At 48.4% G+C, this 26397-nt stretch overlaps 1 protein-coding gene across 1 annotated transcript in view; it reads left to right on the top strand.

Annotated features, from left to right (window-relative positions):
* The window catches only part of LOC138514141 (uncharacterized), a 198325-nt gene that overhangs the window by 79644 nt on the left and 92284 nt on the right, over positions 1–26397 (top strand). The window lies entirely within an intron of this gene.

The following is a 26397-nucleotide window of genomic DNA, read 5'->3' as shown; positions in this document are numbered from 1 at the left end:
TACCACTAACAAAAGACGTCAACATAAATAGTTCCAGGAGAATGACTCCCTTCTCCTGGTTCAACAGTTCATCAACTGCTATCTTCTCCTGGTCCACCTGCAAACTTCAGTTTGGTAACCTTTTGGTTTCAACAATTATATGGCTAACTGGTTCAGCCATTGTTTTTCTTTGGAGATATTCCTGCAACAGTTTTTCCAACCTTGGCAATTCTTTCCAGGCTTCTCTCAGAGGTTGCTTAAAAGGTTATACACTCCTCTTGTTTCCAGTAAATGTATTCCTTGACTTGTCGATGAGTACCAGGAACATTGTTCCCACAGTGTCCTTGTTGCCTTCTAACTCTGACAAAGGAGATTATTCTTAGGGTATTCAGCAGGGAAAGCAACCACAGCAATCTTTTGCCCATAGCCAGGGAAGAGGTGCACTCCTATCGCTTCTCCAACCTGCTTCAAATCCCATGTAATTTTGAGCTGCTTCGATCACTCCTCCCAAGTGGAAAGGGGGATGAACCGGCTTTACAATGAGGGCCACACGCACCTTTGTTGCCTGGACCTTGCAGGTTAACATTACATTATTGTGACTATTGCTGGGGAAAGGTGTGGTACTCTAGCCTCCACGTCAAAGGCCCCTATAGATCCATCTGTCCGTAGGTCCTTATAGTTGCCTGGTGTCCCTAGATCTCCAGGAAGCCCCTTTCCATATTCTTGTCCATCACAAGTAACAGGATGTTCCTGAGATTTTTAGGTCGTCGGTACCCGCTACAGTGGCGAGGCAGTGGGATTTACATAGGTAAATGACACTGGTGTGGGAAGGAGACCGCACAGCAAAAAAGAAAACGACCACAAAGCACAGCACCATGGGTTGTTTTGGAAGAAGTTTATTTGTACATGTTTCTGTTTTTGCTTACCTGGGGATGGTGGAACCATGGTCCCCTTAATATAGGAGAATCCTTGGAATGTTGGCGTTAGGAACAGTGGCCAGTCGCTACTCGTGCAGCAAGACCATAGGGCTAGGCTTGAAACTGAAGGGCAGCTGAAGAAAGGAAGAACAATTTAAACGGTTGAACTGACCAGGAGCATTGCTCTGATCCCTCCATAGAGGGTCTTCAGCGACCTCTCATGCCAGTAGTGGCCCAGACAGCTCTGAAGCAGTGAACTTGTGCCTAGTGCAGCCTGGGTGGTGGGAGAGCGCAGGGCTGCATGAGTGGTGCAGCCCAGGTTAAAAGGAGACAGCGGGCAGTGAAAACAGAAGCACTCCCTGGGGCCAGACGGGGCAGTTTTGAAGAAGGCAGAAGCCCCAGGATGTGGAAATTGGAGTGGCCTGGGTGGGACGACCTCTCTCCTCCCAGCCCACACATCTAGCCCAGAGAAGGTGATGTACCTCTTTGCCCCCCACTTGCTAAATCAGGGCCTGGTTAGGGTGGTGGTGTGCAGCAAGTTGAAGCCCTAAGCAGTGTCAGCGGTCCGGCATGGGTGAGAAATGTGGTAGATACTATGTCCCCAAGTGTGTCTGTTTCCCCGGGACCTTGCAAAGGGGAGCAGGGCATCCAGACTGCATCGAAGGCCTGAGCAGACCTCCCTTCACAAGAGCCACATGTGCATAGTGGACAGTGGGCTGTGATGCCCCCTTGTTCATGGAATATAGTGGGCCAGTAGCAGTTACATTATTCCAGCATAGTGCACAGGGGAGCATTTGTGCTGCCATACGGAAGATCCAGAAAAAGGCACTGTGTTGCTGGTTAATGCTCCTTTCAAAGACTGTGGGCTCTGGACTGCTGGGATGTCAACGCTGTCTACTGCAGTTTTGTATACATGTTGATAGACATGTGTATTTTGTACATCATTTTGTAGATGTGGATTAACTTGCAGTTCTGCTGCCCATGGGTAGAGTGGTAGAGGACCAGTGTAAGGAGGGGAATGAAGGGAAGCTTAGCAAAGTTATGGGGTGGAGGCGGTATGAATGGTGGCCCACTAAAGACCATCCAGTTAGTGAGGTTATGCATAGAGCTGCCTAAACATATAATCTGGCTTTGGGGAGAGGTAGGTAGAAATAGGTGTATCCGGGCCAGCACTGTTGAATAAGCGCTGTGTACGTGGACATGGGACGTTTGTAGGAAACATTTTAAGGTTCACAGTGGTTTTTTAACCAGTTCAGGTGTTTCGTTATTGAAAGGGGAGGGAAACTCTGGAAGTAGCCCTTCTCCTGTTGTATACATTTATCATTATGTTGCAGGTTGCCTAACCTTTGCAGCTGGACTGTGCGGGAGGGTAATGTAAGCGGTGGTCCCTCTCAGGAATGGAGTTAGGTGAGCAATCAGCAGGCCAGGGGGAAAAAACACCAGCCTATATTTGCATTTTCCCCACACCTGGAACACTGGCTGGTTACGGCATGCTCCCATTCAGCAGTCTTGTAGGACACGTTTCTACATGTTATCTGCTCCATAGTTTCTCACCTAAACCTGAAGAAGTTGCACGCCTTTATTGTAAGCACCTTGAGTTCATCAGGGCAGTCTAACGCACGGGAGGAAAGAACCTGCTCGTCCTCAAAGATTGTGGGACTAGTATGCACCAAATGGTCCATCTGTTGCAGTCCATGTTTGCACATTCGTATGCCTCTAGAGTCTCATGACTACCTGCATCTTTTTGTGTTCAGAGGCCATGTTTTGAATGGGATCCCTCCAAGTAATGTTGCAATGTCAGTTATCCCAATTACAGGTGACTTTTTGGACCATATGTATGTCCCGAACAGAGATCGCAGGTCTTCCTTTGAGCCCTCGAACAACTTGCTAAAGAGGGAGCACTTGGTGGTGACATTCTTAACTGAAGGTATGTGTAACATAGGTGGCTTTAATGTGCTTGGTTTGGGGAGCGAGGCAGACACCTCTGAGCACACAAGTCTTCCGGATCTGCCTGCCATCAGGTTGTGTTGTGGGCAATTGTAGAATTGGTTCCAAATGTGGCCCAGGAAATGTTTTCCAAAACCCCATCAGATTCCACTGCGAGAAAGGCAACCCCCACTAAGCAGAGCTTGGGGAAATCTCAGCCGAAGAAAGGTTTGAAAAATGGGTCCAAATAGTGAATTTTAAAGCACACTTGTCCCTATATGGACCTTAGAAAGTAGTTGTTTTTATATATGGTTTTTGTTATGTTTAAGATGGAGGAATAACCTACTGCAAGATGTAAAACAAATTATTTCCTTCAGTGTGATGTAGGGGATGAGGAGCAAGGGGTGTCCAGTCAATTGGTCGAAAAAAAAAAAACTGGTCGACGCAATTTGGTCGAAAACCAAATGGTTGAATTTTTTTTTATTTATATATTTTTCGGGTTTTCGTTTTGTAAAATAAGGGGTTTTTAGAGAAAAAAAGGGGGTTGGGGGGGGGGGGGGACCCCCCAAAAAAATTTAAAAAAAGGGTAAAAATAAAAAATTCTACCATTTGGTTTTCGACCAAATTGGTTCGACCATTTGTCTGGTCGACCATATGTCTGGTAACCGGAGTAGGGTCCAGAAAGGGGGTTGGTACCTGGGAGACGGGAGGGAGGGGGGGGCGGTCAGAGGAGCAGAACAGAGAGTGCCCATGGGACATAGGCCCACCGGGAAATCTCAGTTGCCAGTCCACCACTGCTTGTTGGGTTTACAGCCTTGGTTCAGGGCAAGTTAATTATAGCCCTCGCGGACAACTCGTCATGCACTTCCTCATGAGGGGTGGTGTGTGGTCACTGTCTCTATGGAGGGAGGCAATGCTATTCTGTGGTCTGCAAAAATGTCTCCTACTAGCAACTCCCTTCCTGCGGTGGGGAATGTTGTGTGCCCCAATGAGCAGGTGTTTGATCGTCTCTCGCTAGTAGGAGCTTAACCAGGAAGGCTTGAAAAAGCTCTTTATCAAGTAGAGGGGTACACTTGCAACACTAACAGTATGTTTATATTGTGCTGATCTAGGGAATTTACCCTCCAGATGATCTTTGGGCTTTCCACTCCATGGTTTCTAAGGCATGCCAGGAATTCACCTTAATCCCTGAAGAATAAAAGGACTTTCCTTTTTAACCACATGGGGAAACGCAGGAACGCATTGTTTGCCATACCCATCCTGGATCATGTTTGGCAGGAGACTTTTGGCACTCTTAAACATCCATTTGCAGAGGCGGCAATTAAAGGGAGACTAGATAAAATGTTTAAGGCACCTGAAATAACACCAAAATGTCTCACCTCACGACACACTCCAGAGTCTGAGGTGTCAGCGGCAACAAGTCGCAAGGCTTGTACGCAGCACAAATGAGCCACTCCCTGTCATGATGCCTACCCCCGGAGAACCAGACCAGGTCCAGCAACCCCGGAAGCAGGCATCAAGTTATTTTTAGCAAGCCCAAAAACCCCTGCAAGGGGCTGTTTGGGTGCGTGCGGTCCTGGTGTCTATGGCACCAGGCTCATATGGAGAGTCAGTCCTGGCGCCATAGGCGCCTGGCTCATAGAGTAGAACTTACCTGATGCAGACCATGCTGCAGAGCTCCAAGCCAAATGAGGCTTTGAAGGGACTATTTTACCTGGGGACTATATTTTTTTTTTCTTTTTTTTTTACTCGGGCGGGGCTAGGGAGGTCTACTTATCTGGGACTAATTTGGAGGCTATTTAAACCCCGCTCAACGAGCAACACACGCTTCGCGTTATTCTGCATCCAGCAGCATAACGCTCACCGTGTCTGCAAGCCTGCATCCAGTCTTCTGCCACGCCCGCCTCGAGTCTGCAGCTCCTAGAAAAAGGGAGGAACAGAAGGAGAAGAGGTTAGAATAAGAGCAAAACCTTTGATCCTTATCTGAATTCCAGATCCTCTGTGCCTTCGAGCTGGAAGAAAGAAGCATTTTACGTGCGCCGCCTCGCCTGCTGCAGCGCCGCGCTGAACTCACCGGCCTTCGCAGCATCCTCGCGATCCACCACATCCTTCTGCACGTTCCCGCCGCACTCTGGCACCTAAGGGGAACACAAAAACAGCAAAGGTGAGCCAAGGGAATAAACAGAGGCAATAGTAACTACCCCCATATACTTACCTGATTACCGCCGGGGGTACTATTCCTCTTCACGGGTCGGCGCAGTCTTCATTGCATCCTCGCCATACCCCAGCCCCTAAGGGGAACAAAAGGACAACAAGGTGAGACGAAAGGACAAACAAGGGGGGAACTCTTCTCACCACAATAGACTTACCTACTTTTACCGCCGGAGGCATTATTCCCCGAACTTCATATTTTCTTTCCACACCTGAATAAGGGAGCCAGCCACAGGTTACATTCTGGCCTTATTTTATTGAACTGTGTAGGATAAGATAAATCCTTACCTGAACTTCGTCAGCTACCACGTGGAACTCTTCGCTGGGGTCAAGCTGCAAACTGCAAGGAATCGGACAAGAGTGAAAGTCAGACATGTGAACTCTTACGAACTACATACTTTTCGGAGTCAATATTGTTCTGGAACTCACCAATTCCTTCGAGCCATTGAAGCAACTGGTTATCAACGTGCCCCTGCGCTCAATGCAGGATGGAGAGCTCATCTTTTCAAACCATCAGGTGAGACTATAGGAGGGAACATCAAAGGTGATCTGTGGGGAGAACAGCGGGGGTGGGGGGATTTACGCTCAACTGCACGGGTGGTTAATTCCTTTTCTCCATTTGCAGAAGAATATTCGTACAGGCCAAGCAAACGAAGCTAGGTGTGCCAGTCCAGTCCGTCATCTCGGCCCTACGCGTCACACTGGTGGAGACCGCAGCTGTCCAGTTCAGATCGACGCCTCTGTGGGAGCCAGGTGAGCGCAACACTCCCTTAGACAAAGAAGGCAGGAAAATTGATGCCTTCAGTAAGAAGGTGCTCGCCATTGGGGCATCAACTGTCGCAGCAGCATATGCCCTTGCTATAGTTGCTCGATACGATTGAGAAATGTGGCATTGGTTAATGTGGCATTGGTTGGCTCCTATATTCGAACACTCACCGGAGCAACAGAGGAAGGAAGCCATGATGCTGGTGCATGAAGGGGAAGAAGCCTCAAACCAAAGCATTAATATCGCCGTAGATCTCGCTGAAACAGGGTTTAAACAGATTGGCGATGGTGTGGTCCTCCGAAGGCAAGGATGGATTCGACGCACTGATTTTTGGCAAGAAGTTCAGCACAAAGTGGTCAACATGCTTTATGAAGATGAAAATCTGTTTGGTGACAAGATTGATGAGGCCCTCAAAACCATGAAAGCGGACTCGGACACTGCTAGATCTCTTACTTCCCTACAGGGATGGCAGCCCTTTTGGTCCTTTCGAGGAGCCTCGGGTAATTCTAGATTCTCGTCCTGAAGAGAACAAGAATTAGAACAGATTTGGATACTATTCTCAGGGCTGCAAGAGAAATTACAAGTCATCACCAAGGACCGCGAAAGCGGGGATCAGCCACATCTCAGAGGTAGGCAGAACAAGTCCCCACAATGACTGCTTGAGGGGAAGACAGGTGGGAGGAAATGTGGCATTTTTCTTCAGCAAGTGGCAAGCAATAACAAAGGACCAGTGAGTGCTAGATGCCATCCAGAAGGGCCGCTTGTTGGAATTCAAATGCCCACAAATCCGGTTACCTCCCATAAAGTTATCACACATGTACCTTCAAATTCTACAACAGCTGCAACAAATGTTAAGTAAACAGGCAATCGAAAGGGTTCCTCATTTGGCAAATGGAAAAGGAGTATACTTCAGGTGCTTTGTCGAGAAACCAAACGGGAAGTGGCGCCCTATCCTGGACTTAAAGCGAAACAAAAACATCAAAAAGCAGAGGTTTAATGGTGACACTTCAGGACATCATAAAGGCCATACAACCTCGCAAATATCTGGTGGCGTTAGACTTCAAGGATGCGTGTTTCCACATTCCAATACCAGAAGACACAAAAGTATCTCTGGTTTAAGGTCGGCGAAAGCCACTACCAGTTTCGAGCACTTCCATTTGGCCTAAAATCGGGCACCCGGGAAGTTCACATAATGCTTGGCACCAGTAGCAGCTTTTCTCAGAAAGCAGGCCCAAGACGACGGCTTGGTTCGAGGTCCAACATATCAGCAGACCATATTTTCTGAGACAAACTGAAGCTCTTCTCCAACAATTGGGATTTGCAATACATTACACCAAATCTCGCACTGTTCCTTCAAAATGTTTGGTGGCCCTGGGCGCTCAGTTACTCACGTACCAAACTCTTGTCAGGCCCTTTTCAAACGGGGTGAAAAAATGTGGTGGTAAAACCGCTGCCACCGTTGTTTCCGGACTGGCTGATTAAGAGTCCTGCAGGCGGGAGGTGTCAGGTCTGACCTGGCGGGATTTACACCACCCGCCTGCAGGCAGACATGGAAACACCGGCTCTGTCATAGACTGTACCAGTGTTTCCATGGTCCCCATCCCCATGGGGACTGGTATAATTCCCAGGTCACCAGGGTCATTATGATCTGGTGATTTCGGGAATCACAGAGGCGGAATGGTAATACGGGTCCGGCGGCAGCCTGCCAGTTTTTCCGGCACGGTTACCGCCGGACTCGTAATGAGGCCCCATGTCTTCCTGCATCCTGCCAATCCCCCCCCCCCATGGTCCTGGTCAGACAAATTTGACATCAGACTCTCTCAATATCACCAAAATGGTGGACATACCCCTACAACCTTGCGAAGGGGATGCCCCTAGTGGAACCCAACTACCATCTCATGATTGTGACCGACGCCTCCCTGGCGGAATGGGGAGCTCAACTGGACAAACACAAGTCAAAGGCCTGTGGACTCGCAAAGAATCCGTCCTTCACATACATGTGTTGGAACTACGGGCAGTACATAGGGCTCTGAAATCCTTACTCCCTCTAATCGAAAATGCGGTGCTATGTGTCCTCATGGACAACGCAACCACAATGTTTTAGCTGAGGAAACCAGGCAGAATGTGGTCAAACACTCTGTCCCAAGAAGCACAGACCATTTAGCTCGGGGCCATTCACAACGATAGTATGCTTAAAGTATTCGAACTCCCGGGGATACAAAACAAACAAGCAGATACACTCAGCAAGTACAGTCCCACAGATGGCAACTACACAACAACCAGATATCCAAAATGGACTGGAATTTTCGCATATGCGTTCCCTCTCATCCGGAAAACCATACAGATGATAAGGAAATATCACTGCAGGATAATCCTGGTAGCCCCGTACTGGCCCAGAAAGACCTGGTTCTCGGACCTCCTTAAACTGGCGGCAGACAATGCAATCCATCTAGGATCTCACGCCAATCTTCTGTGACAAAACGACGGGGTGATTATGCACTGCGACCAGTGCTCTCTCAGAGTAACTGCATGGCTCCTGACCACTCCGAATTCAGCCACTTAAACATTCCTCGAGACTACCAACGCTTCGGCTAGGGCTCCATCCACTAACATTTCCTACAACCACAAATGGAAAAGGTTCTGTAAATGGTGTGCACTGCAGCCCAACCTGCAACCACTGGCCATAAAACCTTAACCGGTTTTTCCCTACCTTCTCAAATTGGCACACAAAGTTCTAGCAATCGCCTCTATAAAGGTGCACTTGGCGGCAATTTCTAGATTCACAAGGAAAAGAGTATCTCCTCCCCTCTACAGCGCCAGGCTCCTCGAACAGTTCTTAAAAGGTCTCTTTTGTACTTTTTCTCCAAAGAAAAAGATTCCACCGGTTTGGAGCCTGAATCTCGTCCTGGCCGGTCTTATGAAAACTCCATTCGAACCTCTATCAAAAGCACACATCGAGTTTTGACCTGGAAGGTGGCATTCTTAATGGCTATTAAATCCTCTAGACTAGTTTCGAAACTACAATCTTTAGTAGTAGATCCTCTTTCTCTCCGATTCGCAAAGGACAACGTGATACTTTCCATCAGTCCTCACTTCATCCCAAAAGTACCATCAGAATTTCACAAGAATGCAACCATAATTCTGCCTACATTCTTTCAAAACGCCACTTCATCAGCAGAAAGCCCTATGTTCCCTGGACGTGAAAAGGGTGCTATATTTAGACCAGACAAAATCATTTAAATGAACTCTGCTTTTTTGTCGCCTTTGGCCCATCCATCAAGGGAATATCCATTTCAAAACCGGGCATTGCAAGGTGGATTTCATCAATCTGCTTTTGCCACTCGAAGGCCAACTGGCGTTTGCAAACTGCAGCTAGAGCACATTCTACAAGGGCTACAGCTGCCTCTGTGGCTCTCTGGTTCAGAGTGCCCATCAAAGACATTTGCCAGGAGGCAACATGGGCAGTGCCTCACACTTTTACCAGGCACTACTGCTTACAACAGCATGCTGAAGACGTGCACATCGGATGAGCAGTCCTTCAACGGCTGTTCCAGTAAGGTGAGCCCTGCATCTTCCGGTGTATTTTTTTTTCCTGATACTTATGTATATATACTTCTCGCAATAGCAGAAAATCTGCAAGTCCCTAATTTCTGTTTGCCTGTTTCATCTCCTCCTAACATGTGTACTGCTATAAAATCTATTCACAGCATGTGAATCCATTAAAGATCCAATGCTGGAGAAGGGAGTAGTTTCTTACTTGTAATTCCATTTCTCCTGTGTTGGTAGCTTTCATGGATTCACATGCGCCCTACAGCCTACCCTCACAGGAAAACGTCCTCTGCAGGGGGATATCCTCCAGCTGGAGTGGTGAAAATCTGAGGGGAAGCTTCTGGGGAAGAGCTATACACTCGAAGTCCTATTGGTGGGGATCAAAAGAAACCACAACGACATTGATGGGACACTCAAAGTTGTTTCCATAGGAAAATTACTAAGTCAAAGTAACCAGGTATTCCCGGCCTGATGACGGGGAATATTCACAGCATGTGAATCCATGAAAGATACCAACGCTGGAGAAATGGAGTTGCAGGTAGAAACTATTCCCTTATTTTGCTTTGTCCCATATATTACTTTACTAGCATTTATTTAATTCATCTCAGGATTCAGCATAAGTGACGTGCTTCATTTAATTCATTTAACTGGTATTAGTTTTTTTCGCTCTTCTTGGAGCACCCCCAGTTTTACGCGTGTCCCAGACACTTAGCCAGTCTTGGTAGCTCCTCCCTTTTCTTCTTTCGATTTCCAGCGGACAGCCAAATAGCCGGGTGTTTCACAATGCACTCGCCGGGTATTCTGCACAGCTTCGCCAGCTGGGGAACCTCTGATCCGTGTACGCCTTCCAACGGGATTCCCTGGACTTCTTATGCCGTGTTGGCTTCCCGGCTTCTCTTCCTGCATTGCTTCCTCTCTGGTCCTCTTGCTTTAGCTTCTGCTCTATTCTAATCCTTGTTCGTAGTTTCCCTTTTTATACAGCTGAGTTTTACTAATAGGCTGCAGGTCTAAGTTAAGGTCTTGCCTGACCACAATTAAACCAATGAAGGGGGACATGCATGACTTTCAGGCTTCTTCTTCGTCCCGGTATTTGAATGGGAGTTGATCTTCATGGCTCCTTCTTGTCTCTTCCTCATCTCCGTATTGTCATGCGTTTTAAAGGGGGAGAGAATTGGAACACTTTTACAATGACCCATTGGGGGTCGGGGAAAGATCAGGTTGGCTATCCTGAGGATAAGGGGATACCATATCTAATTTTACCCTTCCTCTTTCTTTGTTTAACCTGTCTAATGTAATACTGCTTCCTACCCTTCTCAGAGATTGTGGGACTGGATGAACAATATCCCATAACCTTCTTCTCTGGTATAGGGATTCCTTTTGGAAAGGAAGATATGGAATACCATGTCTCGCCTATGGATATCCCCCTTCGAATCCCTGAGGACCATTTAACCAGGTGATCCTCCCTCGATTGTCCACCCCCAGGGGTAGGATACAAAAGTGATTGCTGTTCCCTGGCCACCTACATGGAGGATACCCTCAGGTTTCTCAATTTCCAATAGTAAATCTTTCTTCTGATGCATTATGTTTGTTTCTTTCTTGTGTTCCCCTTCTCTTGACTCCACACATTGATTTTGATTTGATATCTTATCTGTATCGCGCTCGTATACAAGTGTTTGAGAGCGAGGCAAGGGAGAACAAAAACAACTATCGCACGTTCTCAATGTCACTGGGCCTAGTGCATGGGAGAGGGAAAGGGGGAAAAGTGCATGGAAGGGGGGAGAAGTGCATGGAAGGCGGGAGAAGTGGAAAGTGCGAAGCAAAGGAAAAACAGCTAAATAATAAAGGGCAACAAACGGTGGTAGTGCAGCCGGCAAGTGCTGGGTTTAAGGCAGCAGACAGGGTATGTCTGATAAGTGCAGGAAAAAGGGCGGGGGTGGTCTGTATAGTTACAGATACAGACCCCAGTGCAAGGGATTGCCCAGAGGCAGTGCTGGTGGGTGGCAGGGTGAGCAGGTTCCTGGGTCGGTAAGTCCGAGGGGGGTGGGGTGGGGGAGAGAGAGAGAGAGTGAGAGAGAGAGAGAGAGAGAAAAAAATATATATATCTCTCAGGAGGGGCGAAGGCAGAAGCAGAGGGGAAGGTCTTGAGGTGCTTCCCGAACCGGTGATGGTTCTCCAAGTTTCAGAGTAGCAGGGAGGATGTTCCAGAGGGAGGCCCCTGACGAAGACTGAGATCTACCCCAGCTTGTTTCTTTGGAAAACTGACCCTGAGGGTGTTGGAGGTAGAGGAGCGAAGAGTATGAGAGGGGAGGTATTTACAGAGGGATAGCTGAAGTATTTTGGGCCCAGGCCCCAGAAAGCCTTGTGGGCAATGCAAAGGGTTTTGAATTTAATACTTGCATCCACTGGGAGCCAGTGGAGAGATTTCAGGGCTGGAGAGATACGATCCCAGGGCTTGAGGCCAAGGATAAGTCTTGCAGTCCTGTTCTGGATGAGTTGCAAAGGGCGGAGAGCAGAGACTGGTAGATTTAGAAAGAGCCTGTTGGAATAGTCCAACCTAGAGAGAACCAGGGTTCGGGAGACTGTGAGATTCTGGCGGAAGGCGAGGAAAGGCAGAGTACCTCTGTGGAGGTGCAGTAGGAAGTTTGACTTTTTAGAGACATCGGAGATGTGGGAAGAGAAGGAAAGCGTGGAATCGAAGATTACCCCAAGGTTCTTAGCCTCGCAGGTGGGGGTAAGAGGATGGCCAAGGGAGGCCAGCCACAGAGTGAGGGGAAAGGAGGGTGAAGGTGTGCCTTTGAGGAGGATCTCTGTCTTGCTGGCATTGAGATCGTTGGCGGCACACCAATCCTGAATGGCAGATAGGAGAGGAGGCGGCTGAGGGAAGCCTGAAAATGAGTTGGTGCGCAGTGTGTTTCTGTGAGACTGAGACTGCCTGGGCTCTTTCTGCTACACTGCCTTGCTTGGAGTCCATTTAGAGTCTGTTTTCCATCTTCATTTTCTGCTCCTGGAGGAAGCAGGTTAAAACCCACAGCACACGTGCAGTGTGTTTCTGTGTTTGGGTGCGAGGATGCCTAACGTTGAAGGGTCTTTGCTCAAATCTGGTCCCCGCTGTGACCGACCTCCTCCCCCTCACACCAGACTGCAAATGCGCAAGATGGAACTCAGTATCTGCGGTAAAGCACTGGAGCACAGCAACTGTTCTTGACACTGAGCTGGCTGGAATGAAATGCGCAAGTACTAATTACGCTGTCAACATTCACAATGCTACTGTTTGTGCTACTATATGCACAGAGCTTGAAAAACGTTTGGTACTGAACCCGGTAAAACCATTGACATTTGCTTCGTCCCACACCTGCTCAAAGAGCCTCTAAATGTCTCCTCCTGCCCCCCTCCCACACCCTTATGTTCCTCTGCAAGCAATCGTAGCCCTATCTTATCCCTCCCACACAGCCCGCTATGTTGAGTAAGTAAGATGCACAAAAGTGCAACAACAAAAACATCACTTTGCCATTGAGGACATCAACAAAGGTTGTAACTCATGAATGAGTCTTTCATTTGACTTATGTGCAATCATGATCGCCCCTTTCCTAAAGCTATATGAACAAATCAACAATAACGTTAAGGATTTTACAACCTTGGTGGCATTAATGAACTAAAAAAGAGTAAATTTGGAAAGGGATATCAACGCATCTAAAAGACTGTGGACTAAAAAAAATGGGAGTCCTCACTTCAAACACTCATTGATCAAAAGGAAAATACAGACTGGACAAAAAAATTACTTGCGGAGATCGCAAGAGAAGCTTTGAGCCTGTTACAACACAGAAATGCTGTGACAAATGACACGCCTCATCGAGACGTTCATGAATCGCAGTGCGCGCATGGGAAAATTGGCGTACGATCACAAGAGCGAACTTCAACATGTCGCCAGAAAATGTTCACTTAACGGGTGAAAGTGTTGCTGAAAACCGCAACACTGTAGGTGGCCCTGTGAAGGTAAAGGCCTGTGGCGTGATGGTAGAAATGTTGCAACCTCCACCAGTCAGACCCAGCTGAAATGATAACACACAGACTAACGGTTCAAAGATCTTTTCAACTTTAGCCGAAACAGAAAAAAACACCGAACTTACAACTCACACCATGCGTGGATCACACAAATGCACAAGAAGTCTTAACAAAAAGTGCGACCTTTGCAAGTGTATTGGAAAGCAGCAAAGGAGTAGGCAACCTCGCATCTCTGGATCCACAAAATCCAACATCGCCCCCGGTACCTGGCCTAGCCAACAACCAAGAGGCTCCAGAAACTCGCATCCCACGGACCACTGAAAAGTGTAATCAAATATTTGACATATTCAAAGGAACTTCTAATCAAAAAGTGGAAGTCTGCAATAAAAAGCCTGCCCAAATAAAAAAAAAACGAAGAATCAACTATCAAAAAATCAGAGCCGATGTAATGACTCTAGGAAATTCGTTTTGAAATCTCTAAACCATCGTCATTGTCCACACCAATAATAGAGACGAGAGAAACCAAAACCAAAAAAGAGCTCACAACTGCCAGATTGAATGAAAATACACAAAAGGACCTACAAGTAACAAAAAGTGATGAGGAAGCTTTGTGCTGGAATTCAATACGGCGCTTCTCCTAAACGCCTGTGCCTGGAATGCGGACCTCGCCGCCAGGCCACGCCCACCACGGAAGTACAGGGATAAAAGCACACGCTGGAGCCACCCAGGTGCTTTGTGCTGGAACCTAATACGGCGCTTCTTCTAAACGCTGTGTGTTTCTAACTTGCCTGTGCCTGGAATCTTTGAATGCGGACCTCGCCGCCAAGCTACGCCCACCCCGGAAATACGGGGATGAAAACACACGTTGGTACCCTTGTGGGGTTAAGCCCGCAGTGGAGACAAGGGCGCAGTAATGCTGTTAGGCTGTTGGGCGTGTTGAGACGTGCAAACTCCTTAAGTTCCTGCTCCTGTGCCCATAAATTTGTGTATGGACAAACTTTAAGCAAGCGGATTGGAACAGAAGTAAGGAAACCAGCTGTTTTATTCCTTCATAAAAAAGGTCTTCCTGGTTGGCGGGGGGGGGTAGGGGGGAGGGGGAGAGTCGGACTAAGGCCGCTCCTTAAGCTGTCGGGCGTTCCCAAACCAGGTGGATATCGAACTGTTTTTTCGGTCAATATTGGTTACACTAATATGAATTTTTTTTTTTAAACTTCTTTTTATTATTCAGCATGGCAGCAAAACACGGGCGAACAGCGTCAGGCAGTTACAATATGAATACAATGTACACAGTGAGGGTGCGCAGAGGTTGCTTCACATAACAACGCAATCAATAGGCACATTTACAGCATGGGGAGGGTAACAGAGATCTATGCTAGCTGGTGGGGGGGGGGGGGAGCAGGTGGGGGAGAGGCATCCGCTGTCGTGTTGAGATCGGACATGTAAGAACGGAACCTGAGCCAGATGTTCCTAGGCCTGGAGGGGGTGGGTTGCATATGAGACCAGGCTTCCTCGGAGTCCGAGGCCCACGTGACCGCTCTTAGCCATTGGGCGTGTGTGGGAGGTGAGGGGCGAAGCCAGCAGAGCAGGATGGATCGCACCGCGAGAAGCAAGCGGAGGCCAGCTAGTTTTTTGGAGTTCCGGGAGAGGCCTGGGAGGTCATGGAAGAGGCATAACACCGGGGAAGGAACAATGGGGTGGTCGAGCACAGCAGACACGGTCGAGCAAACTGCCTCTCAAAACTGTGAGAGGCGGGGCCATGACCAAATCATGTGAATGTAGTTGGCATCATCTTGACCGCATCTAGGGCAGCTAGAAGGGTGATCCCTGAACATGCGGTGCAATCTGATCGGGGTGTAATGGAACCTGTGTAATACTTTGAACTGAATAAGTTTAAACCGGGAGTTGAAGGACACTCGATGCGTGCGCTCGCATAGGTGTGCCCAGCGCTCATCCGACATTTCAACACCAAGGTCTACCTCCCACGCGCGCTTCAGTTTAACAAAGTCTGGGACAGATCTGGATTGCAACATGGTGTATAACCTGGAAATCTTGCCCCTCGCGGGCGCGGGGGTGGTGAATTCCTCGATGGCAGGGTCGTCGAGTTCCTCGATGGCAGGGTCGTCAGGTGGTAACGCGGGGAACGTTTGGTAATTACGCTTAAGGGTCTTGCGTAGGGATGAATATTGGAACCATACACTCTGGTCACTCCTCGGTCAGTGGGAGATCGGGCCATTCAACAAATATACTTTGGTCAAACACATCACGCAGCAACTCGTAGCCAGCATCAGCCCAGCGACGAACCGTGCCCGGTGGAACCCGTGGGACCCCCGGGAGGGAATTCCAAAGAGGGAGGTTGCCCTGGAAGGCGTGAGCAGTACCGGTCAGCCTCCACATTCTCGACAAGGCGAGGGACGTGCAGGCGACCGGGTTCTGTGAGTCCAGTACCAGGGGAGCGGGTTGTATCACTAAGGAGCGGATGTCGCGATCACAGACTGCAAGTTTCTCAAGTCTGACTTGCGGGGGAGGGTCCGTAGTATTAAACCAATAGGAAGTGTATTGGATCTGGGATACCAGTCAGTAGTTAAGAAAGTCGGGGGCACCGAAGCCCCCGTTAATCATGGGGGTAGACCAGGTATCGATTTTTAGGCGGACCGCACCCGAGTGCCAAAGAAAGGAATTAACCGTACGAGTCAACTCTCGGAAGAAGCCCCCCCCCCCCCGGCCACAAGGGTACATTAGTGAACCTGTAAAGCAGCTGGGGCAACACCCCCATCTTCAACAGCCCTATTCTGCCTGCGAGGGAGATCAGGAGTTTGTCCCAGACCCGGATCCTAGCTGTCAGGTGTGTAAGATACTTCAGATAGTTCTCCTTGAAGGTCAGCGCTTGCTGGCGCGTTACCTCTATCCCCAAGTAGGTAAACGTGGATTGAGCCCATGTGAAACCCAGGGTGTCAGGAGGGGTGGGGGGGAGTGCATTCCGTGAGTGGGAAGAGAGTGGATTTCGAGCAATTCACTTTAAGGCCCGAGATCCGGCCAAACTGAATGATGTCCTCCAGTATTGGGGGTAAGTTGATGGAAGGAGAGCGTAAAAACAGCACTGCGTCATCCGCATATAGGGACACTATGTCCGCCTGGCCTGCGGTGCGGAGGCCTCTATGAGCGTGGAATTGGCGGAGCATATCAGCGAAGGGCTCTATTGCTATAGCAAAGATCAAGGGAGAGAAGGGGCACCCCTGTCTCGTCCCCCTGGCGATCTCAGAGAGGGGAGCAACGGTCGTCGGTGCAGACCCTAGCCACGGGAGCCGAATAAAGCAATCTGACCCAGGAGAGAAAGGAGGGGCTGAATTTGCAACTCTCGAGAACCCGCCATAGATACCGCCATGAAACTGAATCGCATGCTTTCTGCATGTCGAATGTGGCGGCCACTGCGTGCGTCTCGGGGCTGATTCTGTTAATTATGTTAAATAGGCGCCTCAGGTTCAGGGAGGTGGAGCGACCTGGTATGAAGCCCGCCTGATCTGGATGGATGATAGATGGCAAGAAGGGAACCAAACCAACCGGAGCGCCAGAGCCTTGGCGTATATTTTGATGTCACAATTTATGAGTGAGAGCGGGCGATATGAAGCACATTGCGAGGGGGATTTACCAGATTTAAGTAATACTGTGATTGTGGCCTCACGGAGTGAAGGGGGGAATACACCAGCCTCCACCGACTCCTCCCAAAGAGCCAGCAAGTGAGGGAGCAGCTGTGTCTTATAATGTTTGTAAAATTCGACCGGGATACCGTCCGAGCCAGGGGCTCTCCCCGAGGATAAGGAGTCAATAGCGACTGACGGCTCCTCAAGTGTGAGTGGGGAGTCAAGGGAACCCGCGGTCTCCGGAGATAGGGTTGACAGAGGAAGGGCATCGAGAAAGGAATCGATCTCCGCCACTGACACCTCGTCTGAATTAGAATATAGGGTTTCATAGAATGTGAAAAATTCCCTGTTGATGTCCTGCGAGGAGACAGCCATAGAGCTGTCAGACCTCTCAATTCCAAGTATGTGTGGGGACCCCGTCTCGTGACGGATCAGTCTCGCCAGAACTCGACCAGGTCGTTCACCCTCCCCGTATCTCCTCACCATGCTAGGATTATCCAAAAACCTTTCTTCACGCTCCGCAAGGGATCGGAACGTGTCCAATTCCATCCCTATGTCCGCCAGGTTACTCTGGGTGGAGTGAAGTGAGCATGTAGCTTCCAGGGTCGAAAGTCTGGATTCGCTCACGGCAAGATCCCTCCGGATCGACTTAAGGACCCCATTCTCCTTGGCCAGCGCAATCCCTCTAATATAAGCCTTAAAGGACTCCCATAAAGTGGCCTGAGATGTTACCGAGCCCGTATTTGTCTCGCAGAACTCTTCAATCGACACCTTGAGCTCGGAGCAGAACTCCGGGTCCAGAAGGGAAAGGGGTTTCAACCTCCAGCTACGGGTCCGGCCGGGATCAGGACCCCAACCGATGGTAACGGTAACTGGAGAATGGTCAGACAGGGTTCTGGGAAGGATCATTAACCGTGTAACGTTCTTAACCAATTCGTTGGAGATCACCCATCTGTCAATGCGGGAATAGGAATCGTGGACTGAGGAGTAGAAAGAGTAAATGCGGGAATCCGGGTAAAAGAACCTCCACGCATCTACCATGGCCAGGCGGGGTAGGGATGATAGTGCAGCGTAAGCTGCCCTGGAGAGATGGCGGGGCTTGGAGCCAGATCTGTCGAGGGCTACATCAAAGATTGTGTTGCAATCACCCCCCCCCCCGAGGATGGGGACCAGGGGGGAAGCCTTCAAGGAGGGAAGTGACCTGCACATAAAAATCCGGGTCGTCTATGTTAGGACCGTAAATGTTCAGCAGAACCACTTCCTTGTGTTGGAGGGTGGCATGAAGCAGTACATACCGGCCTTGGGGGTCAATTTGTGAGGAAATGAGGGTGGACTTGACTCTTGTGAATGAGGGTCATGACCCCACGGCTTTGAGTAGAGAAGTCAGTGGAAAATCTATGGGGGCCCCAGGTTTTGGCGAAGCGCATGCACTGTTCCGTGCGAGCGTGTGTCTCTTGTAAGAAAAGAATCTTGGACCCGTGGCGCTCGGCCTGCAACTGGAGCTGCCTCATCTTTTTATAATTACCAACCCCCGTACGTTCCAGCTCATAAAGGTCAAGTCACTCTCGATCACAGAAGCAGTAGCGTTTGAAGCAGAGAAAATGTCAACAGGTGGGTCAGATTCGCAACCCTGCGGCAACAGTTCCTGAGTGCCACACCACAGTCCGCCTTCGCTACCAGCGCCAACGTTTTAATAACATACCCCCAAACATGTCCCATCCCCACCCACATCCCCCTCCCCCAAACAGAGGGATGACAATCCCAACTCCCCTCAACCAAAACCAAACCAGAGGCATCAGCGCCTGGGGGCCTGCAGGCCGGACTGGCCGCGTCACTCCGGGCTACGGCAGATCCAGTAGAACAAAAGGTGCCCGCAGTAGGAATAACATGTAACTTGGGCAAAGTACTTGCACATGGTGGTAAGGCACGTGTTTGTAGAATGAGCAGAACAAGCCGATTACGGGATAGAGGATCAATATGGCCCCGATACAGGAAGGCGGCTGGGCCTGGCCTCTCCCCGTCGGGCCCAAAGGGTAATTAGAACCATGGTCGGAGGAGGGGGATCAGCCAGGGAAATGTTTGTCTGTAAACTTGGAGGCCTCCTCAGGGATCGTGAAGAACACCTGGTTCGTGTGCTCTATGCGAAGTTTGGCGGGGTAGAGCATAGCGTATTTCATTGAGTGGTCTCGCAGCCTTCGTTTCACCGCTTGGAAGGTCTTGCGTTCCCGTTGGACGGCTGTTGAAAAGTCCGGGTAAAGGTGAATCCTTGCGCCACCCAGTAGTAGCTCACCCTTGAGCCTTGCGGCCCTGAGGAGGGCGTCACGGTGGTTCAGCACACGAGCTATGATGGGCCGCGGTGGAGCACCGGGCTTAGGTTTTAGCCATCAGGGCGCTATGTGCCCGCTCAATAGCGAAGTGCGGGGAAAGCTCGGGTGAGTCAAGGAGCGACAGCAATGTGTGCTCAACAAAGTCTTCCATTGGCTCGTGGACTTCATTCTCGGGAACCCCGATAATGCGGAGGTTGTTGCGCCTTGAGCGGGATTCCAAGTCCTCGTTCTTCTTTTCCACATCGAGGACTCGGCTGGAGAGAGCAACAACCTCGGAGCGCAAGGCACCCAGCGCATCCTCAGCAGAGCTGACCCGTGTCTCGACCACCGACACTCGGCTGTCCGTCCTCTCGATGTGCGCCTTAATGGAGGATATAGTGCCGTTCATGTCATCTAATTTTGAGTGAAGTGTAGTGAAGCCCTCCCGGATAAAGTCCATAATATTTTGGGATTCCGGAGCTGCGTCAGATGAGGCGGCAGGGGCCTGTCCAGCAGCCTCCTCTGGCAATCTCACCGCCGCCTTCGCAAACATGTTGATGGAGCTCTGTTTCCTCGTGCCCCCCCTTGGTCATCCCGGCGGCGTCGGAGGTCGGACGGAGGGTGGGGGGGGGAATCCTCAGCAGCCCAGGGAGAAGGTGAAGGGAACTCGGGTCTTGTACCTCGTAACACAGTGTGCAGAGTATGGTATGGAACAGGAGGTAACACGTAGAAACCAGAGGCTGTGGGTTAGAGAGAATAAGATATTACGGCTGCCAGAGCAGAATGTGGAAGCTTAGCAAGCCCAGGGAGAGCTTGGGGAAAATGCCAGGGGAGCACAGATGCAGGAGACCCAAGGGGTGGGGGTGGCGATGTCCGCGGCCCCAAGGTCAGCGATGTGAGGTAAGGCAGACCCCAAGTAAATAATAGTTCCCGCAAGAAGTGGTGGCTCCAGGAGCACCCCGGCCCACCCAGGAGATAGAAGACCCCCCAGTGCAGAGATGCGGGCGGCCAACAAGGATTGGGGCGCCTCCAGGAGGGTGGTCCGGTGAAGATGCAGGGGGGCCCACAGCCCAGGCACAGACAGCACAGGGAAGGGCCAGTGTCAGTGGCTGCCCCAGAGTCAAGCAGGGGGGGGCGCGCAGCAACACCCCCCCCTTAACGTACCTTTATCTCCCCTGGCTCTGTCGCACAAACCCGCAGGGTAGCGCGGCACCCGGCGTCCAAGGGCGCGCCGCGGCACCACCCTGCCGTCGGGGTCTAACCGTGGGAGGGGGGGGCCACCAGCAGGGTGCGGTCCAAGGCCGGAGGAGGCCCGACCACGGCAGCGCCGAGGGAGTCCTTCCGGGAGGCCCAAGCCGCCACGCAGCAGCGGCCGCAGCCGCGACACCCCCGCAGCAGCCGGAGGCAGTCCAGGGGCCAGCGCGGGGCTGCGGCTCCAGGGGGTCCGCTCATGCAGGATGGGCCCAGGTGGAAGCAGGCGGTGGGGGCCGGGACCACGGATCACAGCACCGGGCCCCCCCAGAGCGGTCGGCAGTCCACGATGTGCGCGGGGGGGGGGCAACAGTTCAGTGGAGGCGAAGAGCCGCCCAGCAGCAGCGGCACAGCCGCGGCACCCCCGCAATGACAGGAGGCGGCCCCGGGGCAAGCGAGGGGTCCGTGGCCCTGGGGGGGGGCACAGTCCCGCACGGTGAGGCCAACAGGAACAGGCAATGGGGGGACAGGGCCCCGGGGCGTACCGCAGGCCCTCTCCGGAGCAGACCACAGCCTCTGGAGCGCAGGGAGGCAGGCGTGTCTTCCCCAGCCAGGCCAGGTATTGGCGCGAAGCCGCGCCGGCGGGGGAAGGGCGAAGGGGCGCCCGGATCTCAGGATCCACAGCTCCAATCCAGACGGGAGTAGGATCAAGTGGTGCTAGTTCGCCTCAGAAGATGAGTCGTGCCCTCCAGGGCGAGGTGCCAGAACGGGAAAATGCCCAAAGAAGGATTGTGGGATCTGCAAGCCACGGAGAGATACGCTCAGGCGGCCATCTTGTTCAGCGCTCAACAGCCGACTTTATAATTTTTTTTTTTTTGTCTTATGTCTTTAATGTTAAGAATGAATGGACTTTTTGATAGGTGTGATTTTTGTGATAGTGACTTTGCTCACTTTTAATTTTTGATGGTAATAGTCCTTTTTATGGTTTTTAATTCTGATAATTTGGGTTCCGCGTTTTTACAGATTGCTCCTCTTAAGGTGATATTGTTGAATGACCTCCTGACTTAAATCTAATTTATTGTTTTGGGGCTGTGAAGATATCTTCTCCCCTATTACTTTTAGTATATGACGTATTTTACACGTGCTAATTTCTGCAGGTCGGAGGCTCTTTTTTTGCACAAGTACTCTTGCACTTAATTTTTGGCTTAAGCCACGGTGTGCCCTATTGGGCTGTTTTTCCCTGTAGGCTGCGAGGTGGTTCCTCTCCTCAGGGGTTTATAAAACTCCCGCATTTACCTCCTCAATTTTTGGTGGACGCTTTACCCTCCCCTTCCTAGCATCATGATTTCGAGTACCTGCTCGCATAACCTTAGATCTAAGAAGGGGAAAAATGTATACCAACACCTATTTTAAAATTAGGTACTCAGAAGTTGGGTAAAGATAAAAAATCCAAGAAAGGAGGGAAGAAAGAGCAAACTTGCGGGATTAAAAGTGTATTAGAGCAATTTAAGATACTTAGTTTTTTTACCATCAAAGAAAAAGTGAATGTATCTGAAACTGTACAACTCCAACCTCCCCCTTCCAATAGCTCGATGATTGACAACAACTCTGCTGAAATTAGTAAATAATTTCAGGCGTCAATCTATGGCAACTGGAATTGATTTGGATATCTCTGCGGTAGACGAAATTGATATGAATAATGTTATTGGAATAAATCTGGCCGCCACTCCTGACTTGAATCAATTTGCACAAATAGAAGACGCACTCAATGAAGGGGAGGTGTCTTGGAATTCACCTGGAAACTCCGTTGAGAACTCATGAAATAGCAAAAGGAGTGGTGTAGGTGAAAACTCACTTAAAGTGGGAGAGAAATTTGATGCTCCGACTAACCTGATGGATGTCCTCTTTACCGTTTGCACTAAGCTGCTTAAAGATCAGACACCAAATCTTTGGTACAACAGACTATTGATAACACTAGATCCCTCGGGATAATGGTAGAGGAATATTGGGGAAATGATCCACATTGGGATAAAAAACACCTCAAGGAGTCAAATGACTCTCTAGGAGACTTGAGCAAGTTGGTTTTGGCCGCCGAAAAAGAAAATGAGAAAGCTGATGCTCAGTTAAAAACACACTTTGGTGAGCCTCCTATCTCAAGGGGAAGTCTGGCTGAAGTAATTAATTCAAGTGATAGTGCTGTGGAAATAATGGTATCCCAAGGTTTAAAGAGACGTACTAGACGTAAAAGGAAAAATAAGAGACCCAATCGAAATAGGGTGGCGACGGCCAAGGTCAAATCCAATAAGAGTGCCAAAAAGAATTCCTTGGCACTTGCCACTACTGCTCCTTTAGACTCTGAATGTGTAGAAGTGGGGAACCATAATGAGATTATTGAATGTCAGCGGAAGTTGGACGAAGGAAAAAAGTGGTAATCCAAAATAAGGGTCTAGATAATTGGTTAAAGGGCACTGAACATGTATCTGATGAAATCGAACCAGAGGACGTAGTGCCTATGGGAAATAATTTTAAATGTCACTATCCCCTCTAACAACATAGCCATGTCTCTTACAAAAAAGGAGAGGGAAATATACATTAAGGAGATGGAACGTCTGGCTATGCATAGTAGTACTAAAATTAGAATGACTAACTTTACTGGATTGAAAGGAGAACCCCATGTTATAGTGGGGAAAAGTATCAAGATCATTGAAAAATCCACCACTGATGAAAGCCCTTTTTTAAATCGGGCTTGGATATTGAACAAATTGTCATTGATACCACAGCTACAAAATATTAGTACAGGGATATCCATTCCATCATTTTGCCCGAAACTGGAAATTGGGAAAATTGAGTTATTGTTCGATTAAGATCTGCGGTTTTTGTTGACCTTATACGGGAGTACTCTAATGGAGTATGGGGTAATAATTATGAAATTGTGATATGTCATTCCTCTATCCATAAAGATAAAAACAGGGATTTGGGGATGATTTCCCCGACTCCTGAGACAGGATGCAAGGAAATAGGTTTCTCAGAGGGAAACTCATTTATTCCATGCTGAGGTGAGGCATGTAATAATGAATTTACCCTCCTCTTGAATAGTAGGGGCTTTAATTCCCTACTTCATAAGGATGGCATTCAATTGTTGTTGGAGAGTGATATATTTGCCCTAAAAGAAACTTGGGTCACGGGGGAAATTTTACTGGACGGATATAATATAATGGAATAAAGCAGCCACTAAAGGTGAAAAGGGCCGACCATTTGGAGGTTTATGTATTGGGGTGAAAAATCATTTTTCTTATACACCTTATGAGAGTCATGGGAACTCTCCCTATGTTATGTGTGCAGCTATAGATAGGGGAAGCCTATCAGGGAAATTGCTTCTCATTAACATCTACTCCCATCTGGGGGGATAACATTTGGGAGATTGGGGAGATCCTAAAATCAACCATCGAAGACTGGAAATTGGAATCCCTTGATTCTGAAATCTGCTTAGTAGGGGATTTTAACGCCTACTGTGACTTCGCCAAAAGCAAGATGGATAGGTGCAAGGAACTATGGTCGAAACACTCATTACTGTATCATTGGAAACACAGGATTACTGTTTAGTTGGGGTGTCGAATCCCCAAACCTTACAGGGACTCTGATGGATGAACCTGATGTCTTGTTGGGGGCTAAATTATTTGGAACCTAACATAGGGTCTGGTAATAGGACAAATGAGAAGGTTGGGTATAGGCTAGACTATATGTTTGTGAACAAAAATCTAAGTCAATCTAGTATCTCTTTTGAACATGTAGACACCCCTCTGAGTGACCATACACCCCTTAGGGGCAAATTCACCAATGGACAAAAAAATACAGAGATGGGGAAATAGGTAAAGTGATGAATATCCAATTTTCGGCAGGTGGAAACAGGATCACTTGGTCTGATAAAAATGTAGCCTTTTTCAATGGGTTGACTCACTGTTGATGGCCAGGACATTGGCCTAAATTCGATCACTAACCTGTTGGGTCTAATACGTAGATCGAATAGTAATATCATTTTGAAAAATACTAATGGTAAAAATCACTCCCATAAATTTGACCAAGTGATTCAGGATAGGAAAAAGGAAATGAAGCGTGATATCCCGGAATTTATGTGACTTAGACGATGAAGGGAGAAGTAAGAGATCTAGAAACATTAAGACTCGCTATAAAAATTGGGTAAAGGATTATAAATATAATATCAATAACGCTAATTGGAGTTGTGTGTGTGTGTGTGTATATATATATATATATATATATGCTATGCAAAACCCATGATTCAAAAAAGTTTTGGTACCTATACCGCCAATTCTTGATGGATGAAGATAATAGAGAAAATAATGACGTGGGACAGGAGTCTTCGAACCAGTATATTACTCATCTCTTCTTCAAGACAAGTCACATCTCTGCTATCCCTACCTGTAAAAACCTATGTGGCACTTATAAGTTCCCCTTTGGTATTCTGGACATCCTTCAAGTTAATCTCAAAAATGAAATCTTCACGTGACCCTGGTCCGGATGGGCTGGCCAATATGGTAATAAAACAAAATCCTAAGAAATGGGCAGTGCTCTTACTGGTATATGGGAAACGGGTATTATACCAGATAGTTGGAGGAAAGCAATAGTTATTCCAATTTTTAAAAAAGGGGACAGAAAACTGCCGGATAATTATAGATTACTAGCAATGGCTGATAGCAGCTGTAAGGTCTTTTGTTCCCTGCTAGCAGACAGACCGAATTTCTGGATGGAGGAGAAGGGTCTCCTCTCTGCCCAACAAACAGGTTTCAGAAAAGGATACAGTACTCTAGATAATCTGACCATGTTGAAACACATCATAGCTGGTTCTAAGGATAAGGGGGAAAAATGATGTGTGCTTCATAGATTATTCGAAAGCTTTTGACTGTGTCAATAGGGGCCTATTGTGGGGAAAAATTGAGGGAAAAAATCTGTCCAAAAATTCTCCATTTTTTTGGAAGAAATGTATAGGGAGACCACGGTGTCCATCTGTTTGGGCAAAGGAGGGATGCTATCATCAGAGATCAGCACCAATACTGGCCTCAAGCAGGGATGTGTTACGTCACCAATACTGTATAATTTGTACGTTTCAGATATGTGGGAGAGTTTTACTGCCTTAAACAATTTTCCTCCCATTGTGGGGGGGAAGCAATATGTGGACTTGTGTATGCAGATACTATCCTTATGGATAAAACTCCGGTAGGATTTCAAAGAATGTTGAATGGCCTGTTCTCTTACTCTGAGGCAAACAACCTTCATATTAATATAAATAAGACCAAGTTTATGGTATTTGGAGCAACAAAGAAAGAATTTACCTCTAGATGGCACATTAACTCTATTAAATTGGAAGCTGTTGAGGCCTACCTATATCTTGGGATGCCCATTCAGAGCAACCCCTGCATACAATTTTTCCAAGAGGCAGTAAACTTAAAAATATTAAAGAAATGGAATGTTATATGGAAATATATGGCTAGTAAAGGAGGTCACTCCATCGAAGGCTTTCTTGAGGTATATAAGAGCTGCATTATCCCTGGTATTATGTATGCTCTTGAAACAGTTGAGAGCAAATATCTGAGCAAACTTGAAGGGAAGCTCTGGAGACCTGTTCTAGGACTACCTAATGCTGTGCCTATACAAGCAATCAGATGCGAACTGGGGCTCACTTCCCTTTTGACCCTGTGGGAAATTGGATGTTGTAAACTTTATTTCAGAATAATATCGGAGGATGGGGAGGAAGGAAATCTGCTTAATCTTATAAGAAAAAATAAAAGTGAAGGCAGGTTCAAGAATACTTATACTGTAAGTCTACAAAATACAGTACTAACCTTCCTTGAAGCTTTAGGTTATAAGGATCCAACTGTGAAAGACATTGTTTTTAT

Source organism: Ambystoma mexicanum, chromosome 12 (genome assembly GCF_040938575.1).
Source record: "Ambystoma mexicanum isolate Mex_15411 chromosome 12, UKY_AmexF1_1, whole genome shotgun sequence".
Lineage (NCBI taxonomy): Eukaryota > Metazoa > Chordata > Amphibia > Caudata > Ambystomatidae > Ambystoma > Ambystoma mexicanum.
This window is presented reverse-complemented; position numbering and strand designations above follow the sequence as displayed.